The sequence below is a fragment of the Coturnix japonica genome, chromosome 12 (assembly GCF_054131305.1).
Source record: "Coturnix japonica strain WE chromosome 12, WE-NBRP24, whole genome shotgun sequence".
In the NCBI taxonomy this organism is placed as follows: domain Eukaryota; kingdom Metazoa; phylum Chordata; class Aves; order Galliformes; family Phasianidae; genus Coturnix; species Coturnix japonica.
In genome coordinates this window covers 17,956,004-17,977,508 of record NC_140674.1, presented here as the reverse complement: position 1 = coordinate 17,977,508, position 21,505 = coordinate 17,956,004, and the positions used below count along the sequence as shown (strand labels likewise).

Genomic DNA, 21,505 nt, shown 5'->3' with positions numbered 1-21,505 from the left:
TGCTTGAATGGGTGTATTGCTATAAATCATTAATCAATATACCCCAAGATATGGGAAAGCGTGCACAGTGGGTTCCTTCCTGGGCAGGGCTTCAGCAAATTGTAGTTGCAATGTCCTGGAAGCAATGTGTTCTTCTGGAGGGCATGTAGAGTTAAAGGAGAGGGGGATATATTATAACAGCATCTCTTCAGTATTTCCTTTCTTTCATGCGCAGCTTATTATTACCTTTAATGTCACTGTGATGCATGAGAGTGGCTAAGAGTGATGCTGACTGTGTGCTGTAGAGGACGGAGCTTGGATTTTCCTCTTTGACTTTCCAGCCCTTCTTTCTGGTACAGAGCAAGATTATTTTCTTGCCTCTTCCTGTTCTTCTTCAGAGCACCCTAAGAATACTAACTGCATTCTTGTTTTACTGCGCTTTGCTGAGCACAGGGCTGCAAAATCCAGCTGGCACTTGTACAGAGATTCATATGGAAAACTAGCTTTTTCTTCTTAACCCTCTATATGACCATCCATTGTGTATTTTGAGATACAGATTATATTCTTGCATATATGATTATTTAACGTGAAAAAATATAGCTGCATATAGTTCCATAGTTTAGTCTGAGTAAAGACTGCATAGCTTGAAGACAGAGAGCAGATCTTGTCAAAATTTTAGCACTTTGTCTTGCAGAAGGAGGAGTAGGATAAGGTTTAGATGGAAGGAAAAAAATAATTCGAACAATATTTGGAGCAACAAAAAGAGCCAGAAGGAAATTAAATGTATTTCAGAGACACAGAAAGGAGAAAGAAAGCTGGCAAAGAAAATCCTTGTATTAAAGCTGTTTAAATAGCATTGTCTTAGAGCAGTAAGACTACTCTGCTTTCTCACATTTCTCTGCATGAGCTAACTTGACCCCGAGCCATTGTTTCCTATGGAAGTGGAATAACTTGATAGGCAGTGTGAGGCAGAATTATTTGAAGTCTTTCAGCATTGCTTCCTGTATCCAAAAAACAAACACAGACATCAGCATGTAAACAGGATGCTCAGCTGTAAACTAGAGCAAGATGTAGCTTGTTCTACATTCAGCTCTTCCAGAAATAATTCTGCTTTAGTAAATAAGGCATTCTGTATGTGTATCCTACTTTAACACATTTCAGATTGCTGTCAACAAACTGTAAGATTTTAGTGGAAGGTGTTTGTTAAATAACAAGTAAGGCAAACTGGATTTTCTAAGTCAGACCTTCTCTATTTGTGTTGATAAACTTCTGTACAGAATATGTCTTTTCCATATTTGAATAAACGCTACCAGGGATTTACTGCTCTATTTTCAAATGTGGCAGTTCTTATAGTCTTACAGTTGAGATACTGGGATAAAAAGGAGATGATTATAACAGTTCTTGCATCGCATTACTGCTGTATTTTGTTAGTTTAAAATAGTTTTTTTTGGGGGGGTGGTTGTCTCACTGGCAAAAACAACAATCAACAAACCCAAACCCTGACCTATTTTTTGTGTGTTTTCTTGTTTGTTTTGTTTCTTGGTGCAGTTTGTCTTAGAAGTCATAATTTGGGTACACAGAGCTGCACCTCATAAAATAAAACCATGGCTCCCAGGGTATGCTGCAGTGCCTGAATACAGGGAAAATGTGATTCACTTGGCTTTATGGAGGACCTGGCAGCAGCCTCCCAGTGCCTTTGTGGAGGTTACTGAACAGGCAGAGGCAGGCTCTTCACAGCAGTGTATGGCAAGAGGTTGAGAAGTAATGGCTGTGGAACAAAAGAGGTTTAGTTTGGCTGTCAGGGAAAAACGTTCTCCTCATTAGTCTGGTTGAGTAGAATATAGCCAGAGAGGTTGTAGTGGCTTTATCTGTGGAGATTATCAAAACCCAACTGGGTAAAGCTCTGAGCGACGTGGTCTGACCTCAGAGCTGACCCTGCTTAGAACAGGAGAGTGGACTGCATACTTCCCAGTCCTTTCCAGTCCATGTCATGTTGTGATCCTCTGATATGTGGAAGAATAGGCAACCCAGGCTAAAATTGAATGTGAAATCCTTCCTTTGCTTACTGTAAGGCAGACAAAAGTTTAGGTTCATGATCTAGTAGTTTTAATCCAAAGTTCATACATCTATGCAAATATCCCTTTGACTCATCAGGGTATAGCAGCAGACATAGGAAATTGTAGACCAGGAGTCTGGGGAATGTTTTCTTCTGACCTTGCAGGGAAGATGCTGCTCTTAGCAGTATGTAGGTGGGAGGAATATGGTAGGTACAAGACAACATGGTTACTTCTTGCTTTCTTAGAAATCAGATCTAGTTTACATAAACTACTAAAGTATTTCCAAAAAATCATTCTGAGTACACTGTGGGATTGTAAGTCAGATGTTCTCTTCCTAACACTTACTGTCATAAACAAGTTGTAAACTATGTTTATTTTCAACCTATCCAGATATCGCGTGTGTTGTAATATGCATAACCTCTGCCATAGGTGTTCCATGTCTGGTCTCAGCAGCAAATGATGTTGATTGGGAAGTGAACTGCAAGTGTGTAAGGCAAGCTGGAAATAGAAGGCAAAGTGTTAATCAGAAAGGAAGGGCAGCTGCTTGTGATCCAACCTGCATCTTCCTCTGTGTTAATGCTAGAGTTATAAAGGAGCTGATTGTCCCTCTTTGTCCCTAAACTGACTGCATCTTCAGATAGAGAAGCGTGAGGAGGTAAAATCAACAGGCTATGAAGCCTTGTTTCTTTGTTTTTCAGGTATGTGCACATATCACTGCTAACAGTGTGTGTTTAAGAGCTTGTAAGCGCTTGGCCTCAGCACAGCTGGTTATAGTGAGACCAGACAAAGAGGCTCTTCGACTGATATTGATTTACCCTGGTTGGTGTCTTGGTGTAATTTGCACCTTGTCTGTACTAATAACATCTGAAGAGTGTTGACTTCCAGATTCTAGAAATGCAAGTGTTGCATTTGCCCCTGTAGTAGAGATCTCATGGATTTAAAATATTTGTTGGATGATAGATGATGGAAGTCGCACCTTAAAAGGCTGCAGCTTGTTTTGATGTGGGGCTGACTTTAGTATACGGAGAGTTTGAAAATAATAATGTTTGTCCAAAGATGTAAGACTAGTATATACCTTCTCCTAATTTTGCTCAGTTTATAAACATTATGTCTTCCTAGGGGCTAAGAAACAATATAAAAACTTAATCTGAGTTAATTAATACTAATCTGTTAGCAACACTTATCCTCTAGCAGAACACTAGTTATATCCCTGCAAGTGATAACTGCAAGAAACTGCTACTCATGCCCCAGCCTCTGCTGATAATGGTTGCAGGAGCTCTGTGTGAATGGCAGGGTCAAACCAACTGCTTGAGTCCTACTGTGTCATCTGAATTCTATGTACTATTTACAAGCTGTTTAGACATGCGGAGTATATTGTTCTAAAGCGTTTAATGCATAAAAGGAAACTGAATGTAGTCTGTCATTCAGAAAACATAAGGGCTTAAATAAAAGTGTGTTAATTTTATATTTTTCCTTATAGACAACAACAGTGCTACTTTTGGTCTGTTGCACAGTCAGCTTTTTGCTGTACCAAAGAGTTGGACTTTCTGATAAATTATAAACATTTGCTGCTAAAGTTATTCTGCTAAATCTTGGTTTTTTTTTAAAAAAAAAAAAGTACAAATAAAGCTGCTTCTTCCCCAGTTCTCCTCTAATGACTTTGTTGGTCTAATAAAGTGATTAGTCCTCCTTATCTCAGCTAGGGATGCTGCTAAACGAAGTTCAAATACCTATCTTGCTGGGATTATCCTTCAGGCACAATTTAAATGACCCACCAGCAAATATATCTGCTTTAATGTGACATTTGTTGTCCTTGCTGCCTTTTTCTACTAGTTCTGTAAGTCATTCTATTTTTTTTTTTTCCTTAAACTACTTAAATGAGTCTTTTCATTTCTAGAAATGACAACCTTGTTGATAAGCCATTCATTATCTTTCACTGATGAACTCTAATTTCTATTACGCTTTGAAAGCCTTTTTATTTTCCTTTGGAAATATCCATTTATCATTGCCTTGTGCCAAAAAAAAAACAAACCTGTCCACTCAGAGCAGAATTGTCTTGCTACATGCACTGGTGCTTGGTATGAATGCGTAACAAGCATCTATCTGATGGCATCTTCAGTCTGCAAAGGTCATTTGTTCTACTTAGGTTACTGTCTTTGCACACTGCATGTTATGTTTTGCTTAAAACCTAATTTAATCACCCTTAGATTTCAAAGCTTTGGCTACAGGGAGTAAAACTCTTAATATCCCAAGATAATACTGACTGAAATGAGAATCAATGAAAGCACTAAACCACCCTTTCTGCCATCTGATAAGAGGCACTGAAGCAGTGCTACCTCTCTCAGATCTATTCTGGATCCCTTCTGCTTCCCAGTATTTCCTTTCTTTTTAAAATTTCATTCAGTTTAGTGTTTATGGTCTTTGCTCAGTACGTCACCCTTTACCCAGCGAAAAAGAAAAGCAAGATTTTTCTCACACAACTGCTGTGTGTTTCTCTTTACTGATCTCGTCTATGGATTTGTTTATCCTGATTAGAATTAAAGCCTGTGCACTGCCAGAACTAGTGCAAAGAGATCAAGTGGGATTCAAAGTCATGTGTTTTCATTTAAATTGCAATCACAGAAGTGTGTTGGAAATTAAAAGGTTTAATAACATATTCTTTTCTCTGGTCTGCATTAGGACAAGTAAATCGGGTACAGGCTGTGCTTTAAAGGAAGCCTCAGCTCTGGACAAACAGCCCTCCCTCATCCCCCCTCCCCAATTTATCCACTTCAATCTGGATTTATTTATTTATTTTTAATTGTCATGACTTTCCTTTAGCTATATTCAATAAATGGAAAACAATAATAGAAGCTGGTATGATTTTGATAAAATGTTGGTGTTGTCTTAGGTTTGCAGCTGTCCTTTCAGTCATCATAATATTTACTTCCTTTGTTAGAGTTTACTTGGGCATATGTCTGGAAAACAGTTAAGAAATCCTAGCTACTAAATTGTAGAACAAACATTATTGCAAGGGTTTTTGTACTTGCTCATGTAAATGTTTCTCCTCTGAAACTGTAACTGTGATAGAGTATTAGTAGACATACTCCAGCCTATGCCAATCACCCGAAGCTACCTTTGAAATCAGGCAGTTTGCTATAGTCTTTCATTCCTGTATCCTACGTAGTCCTCTGACGTCAATGCAAATAAAGTTAACACACTGGGTTTTGTTTTGTTTTCAAGCTGTCAGAGGGTTCACCTTGATCCCTAACCTGGGCGCAGATTGAAAAGGAGCCTTCATGATGAATGCTCATGAAGGGCTACTATGTAACAGAGCCTGCTCTATTCTGGATACAACACAGGTGATGGGGGCAGAAAAGATCATAGAAACAGCACAGGGTGTACGGAAACCAGGTATCCTCAATTTTTGGGTACTTGGGTCTGAACTATGGCGGGCTCAGGCCTCTTGATAAGAACAGGGTAAGAAATGTGCAAGCTTTTATAATGTGATTCAGAGGAGGAGCAAGGAAGAAACTGTGTGTGATGGTCTCTCCATGCAGCAGCTAATGCTTCTCTGGGGACCTGTAAAAGCTACAAGGTCTTGGAATGAAAATAGGTGTTGACCTGTTATCTTCACTTGAGTCTGCAGTGAAAGCAAGTTATATCAAGAACTTGCAATATAAACATATGCTTTTACCATATGGCTGGTGTTCAGAGCAGTAAGGACAAGCTCTGTTCCCATCAATAGGAGGACTAATGGTTTGAGTTACTGTTTCACAGCACTTTCACTCAGGTCTCAGACTATAGGTCTATTGCTACAGTTAGAATAGATTTTAGCTCTCTTGTGTTTTTGCAGATGATATTTGATTTTTCACACCAGTCCCCTGGTGAGTGAAAAATGTCCTTGATTCTGTTGATTTAAGTGAAAACTATAACACTGTTTTATCGGGGCTTTTTATTTTAATTAGCATGCTGTAGAGAGAGGATTAACATAATAAGTATAACCCCTACTTGTGTGTACCCGGTATTGTATAACAGGGGAGTTTGTGCCAAGCAAACAGGCGGGCCCTGCCTGAAAGAGCTTATATTCTAGTGGGACAAACAAAAATGCACAACAAATACAGAACAGCATATGGCCATCGCAGTTGGTCTTAAATAGGAAGAGATTAAATTCTTACATTTCTGCAACTTGTCCAAACAACCCAAGTGTCTCAGAATTGTTTCGATAACCTGTTTGGTTTCTTTCAATAGCTTCTCTCTTAATACTTTCCACTTCAGCATATTAGTATGAGAGTCATGCTAATATTAGAATATTCAGCAGGGATCTTTCTGAAACTTATACCTTTCCTCCTTGTTTTAGGATCTCTTGCAGTATATGCATATATATATATATATATACATATATGTATATGTTTCAAGTCATATCTTAAGTAATATCTTTTCTTCACTGCTGAGATATTCTATGTGGTCATTTCATTCATATAGTTATTTAAATACCTCTGTAGGAAGGCACTGCACTACCTGTACTGTGGGCTTCAGAGACGCTCCTGATTGATCACTAGGTAAAACTTTCATTTGTTAGGACTTACTTGAATGCTTGGTTTTAGCTATTTAAAGAGTTATGAATAATAATCGTGAACTACATCGAGAGAGCACTCGGGTGTCCTCTTTGAAAGTACATGAAACCTTGAAAAAGAAAATGTATGTCAAACAAACTTCTGGAGACCTCTATACATTTGGTTAAAAAAAACATTAAAAAAATTACTAATCCAAAAATGTTCACTTCTGTAGATAAGTAACAGCAGAAACAGTTGGACAACACCTCTTCATTCTTCTCCTACTTCCATGACAGCCAACTTGCTGGCACGAATCCTTCCCATACCTTGTAGACTTCTTTTTACATCTTGTCAGAGATAAGATGATTGTGGAGAAAAACAATGATGATAGGTATCTATAATTATTTATGACTGATGAGCATATCTGACATTCTTTCCTGCTACCCAGTGATATGTCTCCTAGATAGCAGAAGAGACAATTTCCTCTGCTGGCACAGTATATATTTTATGTTCAAGATGCTGCTTGCCGTGAGATGTTGGACAGGATTGCTATACCACAGTGTGAAAATATTAGTAAAAACAATGCATGTCTGGGGAAAAGTCTCTGTTAAACGTTTCTATCTTTCAAGTTGATACAGAATGAATAAAGAGAAAATGAGTCCCCTGTGATTGAGAGCTCTCTGCGATGTCAGTTTTTCATTTAATTCCGCAAGGGTGGGTAGAGCCTTTTTGAGTAAAGGCTACATATGCTTTCCCACTAATATGAGTGCTGGCAAGATCATTATTTTGAGTGATAAAACATTAAGATTAGCCTTTTTTTTTTTTAAACTTTTGTCTTAAGTCTGTCTTGATTCAACGCGTACTAGTATGTGTAAAATCAAAATTAAGAAAATTAAGCCCTATAGCAGGTTAGGTATTTTAATCAAAGCACTCTATATGTGTGATTTTAAGGTTCCTGAGCATTTTTAGAAATAGCAAACTAGTCTAAATAAGACTGAGGTCTTGGAGCTCAAATAACTATGAACAAGCTTTCAAATCTACAACTAACCCTCAGAACTACCTTTAACTGAGTGGCTTAAATGAAATACTGTTCTCTGGAAGGGTAAGAGGATGATATTTAGTTTAACTGCACTTTATTTGGTACTTCACAAAATGATCAGTTGTAGAACAATCATTAAAATCATAGGCTATATGCTACTGTCCTTTTGAAGCAAATTACACGTTGCAAGATATGTGGGTCTTTGTCTTTTATCACATCAAATGGAATATGCCTAAGCCACTGGGGTTTTTAGGTTCTTCCTCATTTTGCTAGGAGCGTTGCTCTTAAATAAGATGTTTTTATTTAATGTATAATAAAGGGACTTATGTTTATATTTATTTTAACTGCTGTTTTGCTTCAGTATGTTTTCTTGCTTCATACTGACTATAATGCAGTTAGTGATAAAATAAACCAGTTATATAAGTAGGTTTTTCTTCCTTCTCCGTGCAGTCCCTTCAAGTTATCTTTTGTGTTCAAAAACAACTGGAGGTCAGGTTGAGTGAAGAAACCCCATGATGAGTTAAATGATTGAGACCCAGAAAAGCCTAGAGCACTAAAGCCTGTGGTGTTCCTCTTCCATTTGGAACAAATTACCTATCCCAGCTTCAAACCTCAATGGGGGTGAATTTAAATTGTTTTTTTATTTAGCCTTAATGTTGTGTTAGCTACCCTACCTGCGCTTCGAGTATTTCCTGCAAGCGTGAGCCCTGCAGGTTGCCAAATGACCAGTTCCAATGCAGTATCCACCATTCTTTTTCTAGTTTTATTGTGTTAGCCACCCTAGATTAGAAGCCAAATGGTGTGTTGAACACGAAAGGGAGAAACCTGGGCAGGGGGGAGGTCTGCCTGGAGAAGGGCAATGCATGTATCTCATGGTAAAAAGGCATAAGAGGATCTGAAACAGCTGGGCTTTGGTGGAAAACTGGATAGCTGAAAAAGAGGTTATATTCTATGAGCAAGATTAAAGGAAATTAAATTGCAGGATTAAGGCTCAGGTTTTGCAGTCTCATTTTCTGTTTCAATTCACAAACACCTTCTAAAACCCACCAGTGACGTGATTATTCTTTAAATAATTAAAAAAGCAGGAGGCAGGTTTTCAGTGCTTAGGATTACATACGCATAATAAAGAACTCTAGCAAGTTAGTGTGATACACGTAATATCTTAATCCTTTCGAAACTATTCCTGCTTGTGGACTTCACAGGCAGAGAATGCTCAGCTGTTGTGACTTTGTAGTGTACGTTTCTAAATTCATTGTTTAAAAGTTCAGTTCCAAGGTTTCTATGTCTAAAATGACCACTCTCTGTAGCTGTGTTGTCTGTACATTTCATTAATTTTCTTGCTGAAACATGGGTTAGTTTTGTAAAATAGATATATCCAATTAATTCCTTAGTATAAAAAGCAGAGACTGAGCATAAAGATGACTAAGTGAAGTTTTTGACCTCACTTTCTTTGGTAGATGTTTTAATAGTATCTAAGCTCTTGCTTACCCAGGTGGATTTTCTTTAAGTGTAGATAGGAAAGATGGTATTCTAAGCTTGTGTTGCTCTCAGTAGCTTCCCTGATTAAATCCTTCAGGAGTGGACAGTTAGGAGCAGGACCACAGCTCCCTCTACCACCTTTAGAATTGGTTGGAGGGCCCTCATCCTGCTGTGAGAAGAAACCATCCTGATCCAAGCAAGGATTTGGGAACATCTACTTTCCTAGAGTCAGTCCATAAGTATGTGAACCATGTAGATTTTTTTTTTCCTTAATAGTTCGTAAGCTGAACTACTTTATGAATGAGGCGTTAATATTGGTACCTCTGCTTTTAATGAGACCCGAAAAAGCTTCCTGTAATGCAGCCACAAGATGGCACTTGAGCTGCACGTAACTACCCGAGCTGGGTCACTTAACAGGCTGGTTTTAAAAAGACAAAACAAAAACACAGCACCCAACGCAACAGAATCTAACCACCTTTACTTTGTAGAACATAAACAAGCTTGTTTGTGAACAGCAATTTTAATTTAGGAGATTAAACTACCAAAAGCTTTCTTTAATCTTAGCTTTTTTGTGAAGCACTAAGTCCACCTCTGTCTGATACAGGATCTCAGGACTGATTAATATCTTCAGTTGGTGAAATCTTTTAAACTTAACATTGAAATTTTCCACAATTCCATAATCATTTCCTATTTACCTAAGATACATTTGATATGGAAAAATGCTTGTATATACTCGAGTGTTGTATGTGCGTGCCATCATCAAGCATTATTTTCTTCCAGCAAAGACGAGTGGAAGGTTTAAGTTAATATTTGAGTATCTTCATGTTCCTTTCTAGTCGTGTTACGTTAAGATTTTGGAAAACATAGTTGTCTAGAGGTTTCTGTTTGTTTTAATTCACAGCATAAATCTATTTCTGTTTTCTCTGATGCTGGGGCAGCGTTTGCCATTTTGTGATTCATTTTTGGAGTGTGTGGCCCTGATTCATTAATAAAAAATGTTCGTTTCCTTGCCAGCAGACTCAATTTTCTCTCTTTTGGCTGCACTATAGAAAGAAAACACTTTCTTCTCCCAGTGCCTGTAATCAAGGCAATCCTGGGCAAAAATGTTGGAGGAAGGGAGGAGCTGTCAGTATGGCAGCAGGAGGATAAGAATTTGGGCAGCTGAGCTCACCTGGGTCTGGGAAAAGTGTAATGAACCATTAGATTGGAGTGACTTTCTGCTGTTGCTAAGAGTAATTAAGAAGCCTGTCTAGCAATATTTGAATAAGATGCAGTGAAAGCATCAGATTCCCAGCAGTGATTACCTGTTGTTTGGACCCTTGTGTTAAAGCAGTGTGGGCCAAGAGCTGGCACACTGAATTAGTGTAACGAACAACTTGTTGCTGTGTCAGCCCATACTACTCCTGTACACTGCACTGACTACAGTCCTCCTCCTGGGAGGAGGAACACTGTAGTAGTGGACAATCAATTTTGATTTCTCAGACTTTCAGACAGAATGGAAACAATTCTTAAGCTATGTGGCACAGTGAAGTCTGTGCTTAGGGTGTGACTAACAAAGTCAGATGTGTACATAGATATGTGTGTATACAACCTATTGGTGCCTAAGAGAAGGAGATAAGAAGAAGCAGAGTAACATCATACAGAAGAGAAAATAGTAAATATAAACTGAAGAATCAGGCACTGTGTGAATTTGTTTGTTAAATGCTTGATAGGTTTCTGGTCCTTAGGGCAAGAAAGGTAAAGCTCAAGTTACAAAGTTGCAGTTGTTTTACTTCTTAACGTTGGAGAAACTGCTTTATTAATGAGGATTTGTATATTAGTTCACCTGCTCCTCAGTGATTTGCGTTGCTTGGTGCTTTCTGAAATTGCTTTCTGAGCCATAGCACTCCAATCAGACTTTCCTATAAATACTTTATTAACAGAAGCTGCTTCTGCTACAAACACCTGAAATCTGCTTTTTTTTCTTACTGGTATTCATACCATATGGCCATAGGCATGGGAGACTTCTGAAAGACTGTTTGTACCTTCTCTGCAGTAGTTGTTAAGATGTTTTCTTTCTTTTTTTTCTTTCTTTTCTTTTTGTTCTTCCTTAAGAGTAGCTCTTTCAGTATCCAACAGGGAAAACATCTGATCTGAGGGTTTTGGTTGTTTCTTTATCTATGGGTGGGGATAATACCATAAATGTCATTCTGGGAAGTGCTGCTTGACACCATTTCCCTTTATAAAATGAACATTTATTTCTATTGCTAATTCTTAGGGTAAACAATACAAACCCTGTCTGCAGACAGTGAAATTTAACAGGCTGTTAGTTCTCCTGCCTTTGAGGACAGCTGAGCTCTGGAGCTTGGATAGCTGTATCCTGGATTACAGGACAAATGGTAGATTTAGGTGAGAGTGAACAGCAAAATGCTCCCAAGCAGAACTAAGTCATTAATCTGTATTGAAGTAACTCCTTTTTATGAGGAGGCAGTATTGTAAGGGGGCTGTGCTCAAGATCAGAGTTTACCTATGGACATTAAGAAGCTTTGTGTGTGTGATATAATTACTGCAGTTCAAACACCTGCAGACCTGTGTATGGGGAAACCGTGCCAGGCTCCCCAAATCAAACACAGAGCAGCAGGGTGACCTGCCTGCTGGTTCTGTGCAACCTATGAACGCAGAGCCTCATAACACAGATGGGACACGGTTCTATTTGTCCAATGTGATGTTCTATATCCCGAGGCAGGGAAAATGTTGCTCTCTGCAGGGTGAGAGCACTTTCAGGCCCTGCACCTTGGATGTGACAAGTTGCAGGTGCCCACATCCAGCACAAACATTCCTATGCTTTTCTTTCCTTTAGTTACCCGGGACTGGCCCCCTCCGCTCCCAGGGTCGCCCCGCACAGCAGCGAGGCGCAGCGCTCCCACCCGCAGGAGGCTCCGCACCGCTGCCCGCTTTACGGCTGCTGAAAACATCCCTCGGCCAGCTCGGGGCAGCCGTACGGCGGCGGGGCAGCCGGCGGGCAGGTAAAGGGGACGGGAGGAGGAGGAACGGGAGGGAAGGCTGCTGGGGTGAGCGTGCGGGTCGCTGCTCCTCCGGGATCAGCATCCCCCCCACCCGCAGAGCCCGAAGGAGGTCGGGCTGCGGAGCGCGGCTGTCAGCCCCGGGAGAACTTTAGTGGAAGGAAGGCAGCTCTGTTAAAGAGAGGGTGCCGGGGTACAGCACGCTCGGAAGTGGGTAAAGAAAGAGCCCCCGGAGGGCTCCGCGTGGCGCCGAGGTGAGCCCCGCTGTAGGGCATGGGGAAGCAAGGGCTGCGCTTCCACCCAGCGGTGTCACTGCGTTTGTCTCGTGGAAATGAGGTGCGAGTGTGGGCACTGCTGCCCCAGTTAGGAATTGAACGTGTGCTTGGATCCTCGAGGTTGTAAGCACCAGAAAACAACGAGCCAGGACTGTGCAACAGCGTGGTAACTTTCTGGGAGCCATCAGAACAATGAAGGCTTCACAACGTGCTTCCCCATCCTTCATTTTGTGCCCAGTGCTGTGTGTGCTTAGGTTATCTCAGTGAGTAATTACATTATCTCAATGAGTAATTTCATGAATGTAGTAATTTCTTTGCTTTCAGTCAGGTTAGATATTAGGAGATTGGTTTTTTTTTCCCTCAGAAATAGCTGTGCAGTGGCACAGATGCCCTGGCAGTGGTGTGGGACCATCCCTGAGGTAGTTTGGAGCCATGGGGACGTGGCCTTAAGGTACATGGGCAGTGGGCATGGTGGTTGGACCTGGGGATCTTAGAGGTCTTTCTCAGTCATAACAATTCTAATAGAGAATAATGATATTGGCTGTTCAGCAGCACCATCTGCAGCGCCTGGGTTCCTCCATGCGTGTGAAGCTCTTGGCTCCATTAGGGTTCTGTATGGTAAGCCTACCTCTGAGGCCTTGGGATGGCTTCCAAATGGTAGTTAAAACAGATCTGACACTTGTGAGCAGTGCTGAGCCATCCTGCTGACTTCAGGGGGAATTTCCAATGCTGAGTCATCTAGACAAAAATATTTAGGAAACATATAAAGACTTTAGATTCTATCCTAATAGGAGCAGCCTGTATCACGTTGCCTTATTTATTACTTGATACATAGTTCTTGCATTTACAGGCAATTTTACTTGTTCAGTGGTTAGCGTATGGAAAGCATTAGAGATGCTAACAGTGCCAACATCCTGTATATCAAGCAATGCTATATGTATTTTTAGAATCTTAATCTAAAGAGCTATCTATATGAGTCCCAATGCATCAGTTAATCTAGCATTTATCTCCGGGATGACAAAATGGAGCCAAAGGAGTGCCCTCTGATTTTTAGTCTTGGGTTGCATTCCCAGCATGTGTCTGAACTATATGTTAATTACCATGAAGCTGAGAGTTGATCACTTGAAACAAGACAAAGAATGGGCTTTTGTAGCAGAACTTTTGCAGTTTTCTACAGCTGTATTTTTTATTTTTTAAGTCTGATTTATGCTTATTTTTCCTTTAAAAATAAAAATCCTACAGAAATTATTTTATTGGAGTTTCAGCAGTTTTACTGTCTTATCTAAAGCTCTGAGTTTTATTTCTTAACTTTACAGTATTAATATTACAGAACAACTTCAGTTGTGGAAGATGTTAGTGAGACTAACCAGGCTGCTTTGCTGGGTAATGATGCAATGCTTCCTCTTGGACTAGTAGGAGGCTCTTTTGTTAGGTTTAAGGATATTGGTCCAGAGCATCAATCTGAAGCAGGAAAAGGGGTTAAGTAGTAAACGTTGTCAGAACTGTCCATATTAGAAACAAACAAACAGTTGATGTGAATGTCACAAGCTGCACGCTTGTTTGGTAGCAGCTCTCAAATAGTCATGCCATATCATATGACTTCCCACTCTGTTAACCTTCATAGCCAATGTTTTGCCTTGTCACTTCATGTGGTACACACCAGCATTATTTTTTTTCCCCTTCTTAAATAACCTCTAGGCATGAATGCAAAGTAGAAGAGAACAGACCATGTAAAGTGCTGTATATATATTTTTTTTCTACCATAATAAACAAATTTCTTTCCAAAGAGTGGTGCACATGTAACCCTCCAGGGAATGTATTCTGTAGATCTTCATTACAGTTAATCTGTTCAAATAGGCATCATCTAGAAGTTCAAACTTTTTCTTTAGCTGTGGAGCTCGTGCTTTAAATGTTCTTTGCCTGGCCAAGATAGCATTTTTGTGGTTAGAACATATCTTATTTATTTATTTTTGTTTATTTTCCCCACAGTATCAGTGCTTAATCTGTTTTTAACCCTACTATGATGTTTTATTTGGTGCTTATGCACACATGGGCATAAACATACATGTATGTGCAATCTGTTTATCAGGACTATGCAATGTAATATATTGAAGCCGTTGATAGATGGCTCTGGAAGTGCAGTGTCACAGAGCTGGGATCCCTGTGAGTCACATGCCTGTGCAGATCCCTCTTTGATTTGCTGTTCTGTAAATCAAGGCTCACAACGCCTGCCTGAAGACAGGAGTAATTAATCACATTGAAATCCGGAGTAAGCTCTAATTGTGGAATACGGAACAGATATTGAATGTTTATCTTTAACATACTGATGATATTTAACAGGAAAAACCAATACCTTCCCCTCCCCTTAATTTTCTTTAATGGCTTTCATGTGCATTAACTGCATTGCCCAGGCGATCGATAGTGCTGTTACAATCGGGTGTGGAAATCCTCTCAGTAGTGAAGTATGTATCGTCTTGTCAGTAACTCTGTAATGTGTTTTCACAGTTAAAAGCAAGGGCTGGTGGAGCCCTGGTAACTTTGTTGCGACTCAAATATGCATCTGTTGCTTATGTCAGTAGAGTATCTGGCTGGGCGGCGAACTAGGAGAGGCCTTTTGTTGTCCCGTGTCTACATGGTCTCTGTAAAGCAAAAATCCACTCAGCATCTCACAGCCCTGGCCAAGTGCAGGAGAACGCTGTTACCATTAACCATCTATTAAGGATCTGTTGGTCAGCTGGAGTTTTGGAGTGAAAGAAGCAATGCGAACTTGAATACCTGAAGTCAAAAAGTAACTAAATGAAGTTTTGTGAACTGAGTTTGTTACGGTTTCTTTATAAATGTTCTGGCAGTTCTGTGAGAACATGAGCAGCACAGAACATATACAGAAGCCACAGACAAATGTGAGAATATACCGTTATTAGTTTATTGCTTGGTTTGAAGACAACATCCTAACTTTATTGATGAGCTTTTTGCTTTTAACTAGGATTGGTTAACTCTGCACTCTGTGCTACTAAGTGCGGCATTTCTCCCTTACATAAGGCACCAGGATTCGGCCACCACTGTTAGTCTGTGGTTTCTGCTTGAAAATAAAAGGGAAATGCCATCCATACATATGCGTGTGGGGAAAGAAATTGAGGTTGAGTTGTCAGGGTTGTTGGGTTGGTTCCATTGTTCTCTTTTGTTTTTGAGATTTTCAGTTTGCTAATTTCCATGAAAATAGGATTAATTTATGGGAGATTTTGAGAGAGACTGAATATCCAAGCTGTATGAGACTGAGCAGAAAACCCACAGCATCTCCCTATGTGACATTAATGATATTGCTCTAGCAATCCTCTTTCAGTTTTGGGTGTTCAGACTTCAAGGTGGAAGTTAAAGTCAAAGAATTCAGAGATGAACTGCAAGAATGAGGAAAGGCTGAAAATAGTTCCAGAGGGAGAAATTCCAAGAGCTCAGTATGTTAAATATTATTAAAGAGTAAGACAAGGAGAGCTTTGATTGGAATGTTTAAGTGCATGCATTGTGAACAGGAATTCTATGATAAAGCAGAAAGTGATGGTATAGCAAGATCCAGTGACTGAAATGAGCCAGGTGCACTGGCAGTAGAAGTAAGAAACGCATCTTCAGCAATGAAGATAATTTACTGCAGGTTATGGAGAAACATTCATCAATAGGAAATTTTAAATGTGGTGTTTTTCCTTTAAGATCTACCTAAATAGAAATTAACTGGGGGCTGATGACTGTGTCCTGGTGAACTCAGAGTGGATCATTGTAGTGAGCTTTGCATGTTTTAATACATGAATCAGTGTTTAAATACATTTGTATGGTTCTTTATTAACACAGGTTTCCCTTTAAATTAACAGAGCTGATAATCAACTCAAGACATAAAATGTCTATAATAAATGGAGACAGTGGACCTACTTGCTTAAGATGTCTGTACTCCAGATTGAACACCACTAAATCACGTTTGCAACAAAATCCTTTGGCAGAGGAAAGATCTCATTACAGTCAGTTCTGTGTTAGTCAGTCCTGGATGTTGGCTAGTGGTAGATGAGCATGCCTGGTGCTGTGATTCTTTAAAAGCATGAAAGTACAATGGATATAATGATGGTTGAAGTCCAGAATTTGAAAGAAATGTGAAGTAAAAAATTGAGCTGTCATGGAGTCGTTCTCATAGAAGAGAGCACTCAGGCTGCTTTAGAAAGCTGCTGAGTACAACAGGCTGGATCACAGACAAGCCTGCTGTGTATGTGGGGAGGAAATTATTGCAGGGAGGGATTTGCAGATCCTGCAGAGAATTCAGGAATATCTGTATTATAATGCAGTAGCTCCTGCAGTGAAGAACTGGCAGGAATGTTCTGCAGTTTTCAGTTTGCTCAGTTTTATGTGCCTTCAGCAGAGGATACGTTCAGGTCTTTGGCTTAGTTGTATCCTAGACAGCATGGGGAGAAATAAAAGAATTGTAAATCAGAATAGTGAAACCTCCTTCTGATGTTGAAGTTTGGCAGGAAGAGCTGAAGTGCAAGTCAGATGAGACTTATGTCCTGTACGGACTGCAGCTTCTGGGAGAAGATCTCAGGAACCAGCTTTCAATACAATAAGAGCATTGTCAAAATAAATTAAAAGGACCCAAGCCAACCCACATCGTTCAGTAAGACTAGTCTTTTTGCATAATACCCTGAAGACGTTGAAGCAATGGCCAGAAGTCTGATTAGGAGAGCAAGATCTGCTTCAGCAACTCATATATGTGATGGGGACCAGTTGTAATACTGCAACAGATTAGAGCAGGGTGGTATTTGAAAGGAATTTTGAGAATCTAAGGTGACTGAGCCAACAAACTGTCACTTACTAATAAGAAACTGTGCTGTGGAAAGTAGTTAATGGTGTAAAAACCAATGCAAGATAGAGGTATGAAGTACTGCTGAGGAAATAAAAAGGAGCATTTTACAGAAAATTCTGTGTGAATGCACATGCAGGGCAGAGAGAGATGTTTGCCCATGCGCTGTTTTTGTCTTTACTAATTGCAGACAGTAGTACATGTATTCATATTTTCCTTCAGTCCTGTTTTTATTTTTATATTATTTCTCATCTTGGGTGTATATTTTGGCATTTTATTTTCTAAGTAGCTCTGCACAGACCTGATTTAACCCACTGTGTAGTAAGTTCTATGTTAGAGGTGGCCTAAATTTATTGTACAAAGGGAGATGTCTTTGTAATTACCTTAAAACAAAACAAAACACCTATGAAAGAAAGGAATCTTTTAATGCACTGAGTGCCAGTTGATGTAGGCTGAGTTTGGGGTTCTGGAAGGGTTGACTTCTTTAAAGCCAAAATGAGAAGTGTCTGTGTTAAGTGACGGGTGAGAAATTCTTAAAAAAATATATTTGAAGAAAACCACCTTTATATCAGCAATTTCCAAGTAGGCTTGGGTGTATTTATCTACCATTATGGTTCTTATGTTACAGATGAATATGCTAAGTGCTATTCAGGATTATTTGGCCATATGTTCCTGTTTTTATGGAACTTCATTTTGTGGGCTCCTTATATAAATAAAATTATTCTCTTCATGATGGCATGTTTTAAGAGGAAGAGGAAAAAAAGTGTTGTTTCAAATGTTATACCTTTTGCAAAGAGCAGATGGTGTTTGTGTGTGGGGCCTCAAGTAAATTTTAAACTTTGAAGATACTATTTTCTTCCAGATTGTTTAAGGGAAATTAGTGTTTCTAGCTCTTCTGGAGTATACCAGGTTATATTACACCTGATGTCAAGTGTGTTTTTAACACCAGTGAAGGTGTGGAATTATGTCCTTGGGAGCTTTATTTCTGTGCATTTGTGTAACACGGATTTGTATCTAAGAGCAGACAAGGCTTGCTTGCTTGAAGCATGTTGTACTCTTGCAAAATGGGACTGAGGTATGGCTGATTGATCTGATGTTTACTGGATTTCCATTATTGCCCCTTTGGAAGATGGATATAATGCTTCTGCGAGTCTTTGAGACCTTCAGCTTCCACAACTTTGCAAAGCTGATAAAGGCCAGGGCAGTCTCTTGATGACAGCAGTCATCTCCTTTAACACCTTTGGATCCAACCACTACTGTCATAATTAGTTCTCTACTATCTATTTGACAGCCTTTGTGACGAGTAAATCTGACATTTACCAATGATTTTTTTCCTTCTTTTTAAAGTCATTAATTTTCCTATATGTCTCTTAATGTGAAATTTGAAAGCCACTGGTCATGCTAATTGTTAGGTAAGAGACAATCTGGCTGTGAAGTCTCGGAGGAATTCATAGATGGGAAGTGTGGGCTGCATCAAAACATCACATTAGTAAACATGCTTTTTTTTTTTTTTTTTAAGTGTCTGCTAGCAGATTTACATTTCTGAATCACAAACATCATGGTGGGTGAAAGTAAGGACAGGGATTTACGTGGTGTTGCTATCTAAACTAGTTTCAGTGTTCCTTTGTTCAGTTTGGTTGATGTGGTGCGTATGTCGCCTTGTTATTGGGTTTTTTTCTTTGATCAACTGTACTTGGGCACATTTAAAAACACATTTTCTTTTTAGTGGATTGCTTTAAGTAGCTTGCTTTTAGAGCTGTTTAAGCAGGAACAAATCCATGTGAACTCTTCCATGGAGACTTTTTTTGCATTAATACTTGCAAGAGCAACTAAAGGGGAGTAAAAAACTGTTGTAGATACACACTTCATGACTATAACAAGTAAAGGATTACAACGGGGACTCAGAGAATATTGTAATCATCCTGTTGCTACTGACTATTGCTGTGGGAACCATTGCAGAGCATCTACAGTATGAAGGAACTACCTATAAGCAGGAAATGGGAACCTCTGGGATCATTTATAAAAGTAAAATGTACTGTGCCTCTGGCTAGGATAGTGGGCTGAATCCCATTAAAATATTGGTGGGTTCTCATGTTCAGAGGTGTCTGGGAATACCAGAGATAGAGAATGATTGACATAGAAAAGAGATGCAACAGCTTGATCTTTTAAAGGAGAGAGCTATGATGCTGAGAGCTGCCTTCAGCATTCTGTGAGTGGTACAGTGAATCAGCTGAAATTAGAAGGGGCTGATTAAAGGGGAAGATACTTAGGCAGTGTCAGAAAGGCACCTCTGAACTTTCTGTGATTTAAGTAGTGAGTCATTCAGGTGTAAGTGGGGCAATCTGAAAAACTTGTATTCCTGTTCCATCTTTTTGAGACTAAGCATATTTTTCAAAGACAGTATCTATGCCTAAGACTAAGTTCTGTACTTTTGTGTTTAGTCTCACTTGTTTCTAATTGTAGATAGCATTTCCAGTTGTATATGTACTGAGAAGCCAAGCCTTTTTTTCCTTCTGGATGCTTGGTGTGATTGAGGTTTGAAGTCTAATTTTGTCTATGTTCAACAGAGACACTTCTTGTTCTTTTTTTGGTTGAAAGGAGCTAATTAATGACACTTCTGGAAAGATGAGATAGAAGTGCTACCAAAAAAAGAGGGGAAAAATTTTCTTGACCTTAAGTGCTTAATTATTTTTAGTAGCAATTCAAAAGTCTGAAAATCACCGATGTCCTGAGAAGGCATAAAAGTGCCATTGTGGAAGATATATCAAAGTAATGCAGTTTTTTCAGAATTGAAATAATTGTGATTTAAAGGGAAACAGTCGAGATACTCAGATCTTAAAGCCATATTAGTGGAAATGTGCTTTTTTTTATTCTGCTAGAATACTTGCACTTACACAATTGGTGCTAGAATAAATTAAAGTTATAGAAAAACTTTGGAGGTTATTATTATAGTGCTCTGTATGGAATATTAACTATCTTATTGTATATTCTTTGCTTTGGGGAAATTCCACTTAAAAACTTCTCTATGGTTACCTCGTGCAGTGCAAAGTACGCCAACCTGCTTTTTGAACTATCCCTATTTAAACAGTGGATTCCCGTCAAGTTACACTATTTTATAGAGAACAGTGTGGAGTTTAAATATATATACATATATTTGTGTTCCTTTAAACTATTTGGAGGAAATTGGCTTAGCGTGCCGTCGGCTGCATCTCAAGGGTTGGCTTGAAGTGCAGGCTGACCCTTAACCTGATTTGCTCAGCGTAAACCTGGTAGGTGCTTTTACAAACGAAACAAAATCAGTGGTCTGGGAGGAAAAAAAAATAGTTAATTCACTGATTGAAATCTAGATGTAGGAATCTGCTTTATTAGCTAAATTAGCTCTACCTAGGCATGTTCTGTATGCACTAAGAAATTCCTTAATTTGCAGGAGCAAATGTAAATATTGTCCCTGTCTTTTCTGGCAATCTGATTGAAATCAGATCTTTTTTGAAGCCTTAATTTCTGGTAGCTGTATAGGCACTGACTGCAGCACTGCAGTAGTATATGTGTGTGATTGGCTTCAGAACTTTTTGTATCCTTGCTATTGTGGTATAGCAATGAGGGTCTTCAGAGGTCTCAGCTCTATTTTGTTAGTTACTGCAGTGTGTTAGAGTGTCAGTGGAAAACTAGACTGATGGGGGTACAGAGCTTGCAGGATTATGTTCTCAGATGTGATAAACAGTTTGAAAGTTTCTCTTTTTATTTGTATTCTTTCAGTGGTTTATAGGTTAATACTGCTGAAAAAATCTTAATAGCCTGCTATTAATTGAGATCTACCTGAAACTGGCAACTTCTCAAAGTATTTTCATTATCAACCTGGTTCCTTTCTGTTATTTAGGTGTGAAAATCTAGACAAGATTTTGTTAATGATTAAATATCATTTGAGAGAGTGGAAAGCTTTTTTCTTGTTAAACTTGAGAATTCTCAAGGTTGGGCTGGGATATTGAGTACTTAAAGTGTAAGTTGTTGAATGCATAGTAGAAACCAAAGGTCAGGTTCAGGATAAAAGCAAAAAATTCTAGCACAGGAAGTTGGAATGCATTTTTATTACATTCTTTCCTTCAGAAGTAGCTTTCTGATTTGGATTCCTAGTGAGAATTGGTGTAGATTTTATGCAGAAATAACAAAGAGTCATGAATAGTTCATTTTTATTTGATATTTTTTTGTGTGTGTGTGATTTGTACATGAGAATTTGAGCTTTAGAAAGGGCTGTTAAGATTCCAAACTTTTTTTCCCCTAAAACTCCGCATGCACTATCAAGTTTCA

General features: G+C 39.1%; 1 protein-coding gene across 7 annotated transcripts in view; it reads left to right on the top strand.

Moving 5' to 3' along the window:
* Positions 1–11,733: 11,733 nt before the first annotated feature.
* The window catches only part of NAALADL2 (N-acetylated alpha-linked acidic dipeptidase like 2), a 338,435-nt gene continuing 328,663 nt past the window's right edge, over positions 11,734–21,505 (top strand). For 3 of the 7 annotated variants that reach the window (XM_085513285.1, XM_085513292.1, XM_015871851.3), the window contains exon 1: positions 11,959–12,094. The gene's annotated coding sequence lies outside the window, so the exon portion shown is untranslated. The other 4 variants (XR_014933329.1, XM_085513283.1, XM_085513289.1 and 1 more) reach the window with 4 other exon arrangements.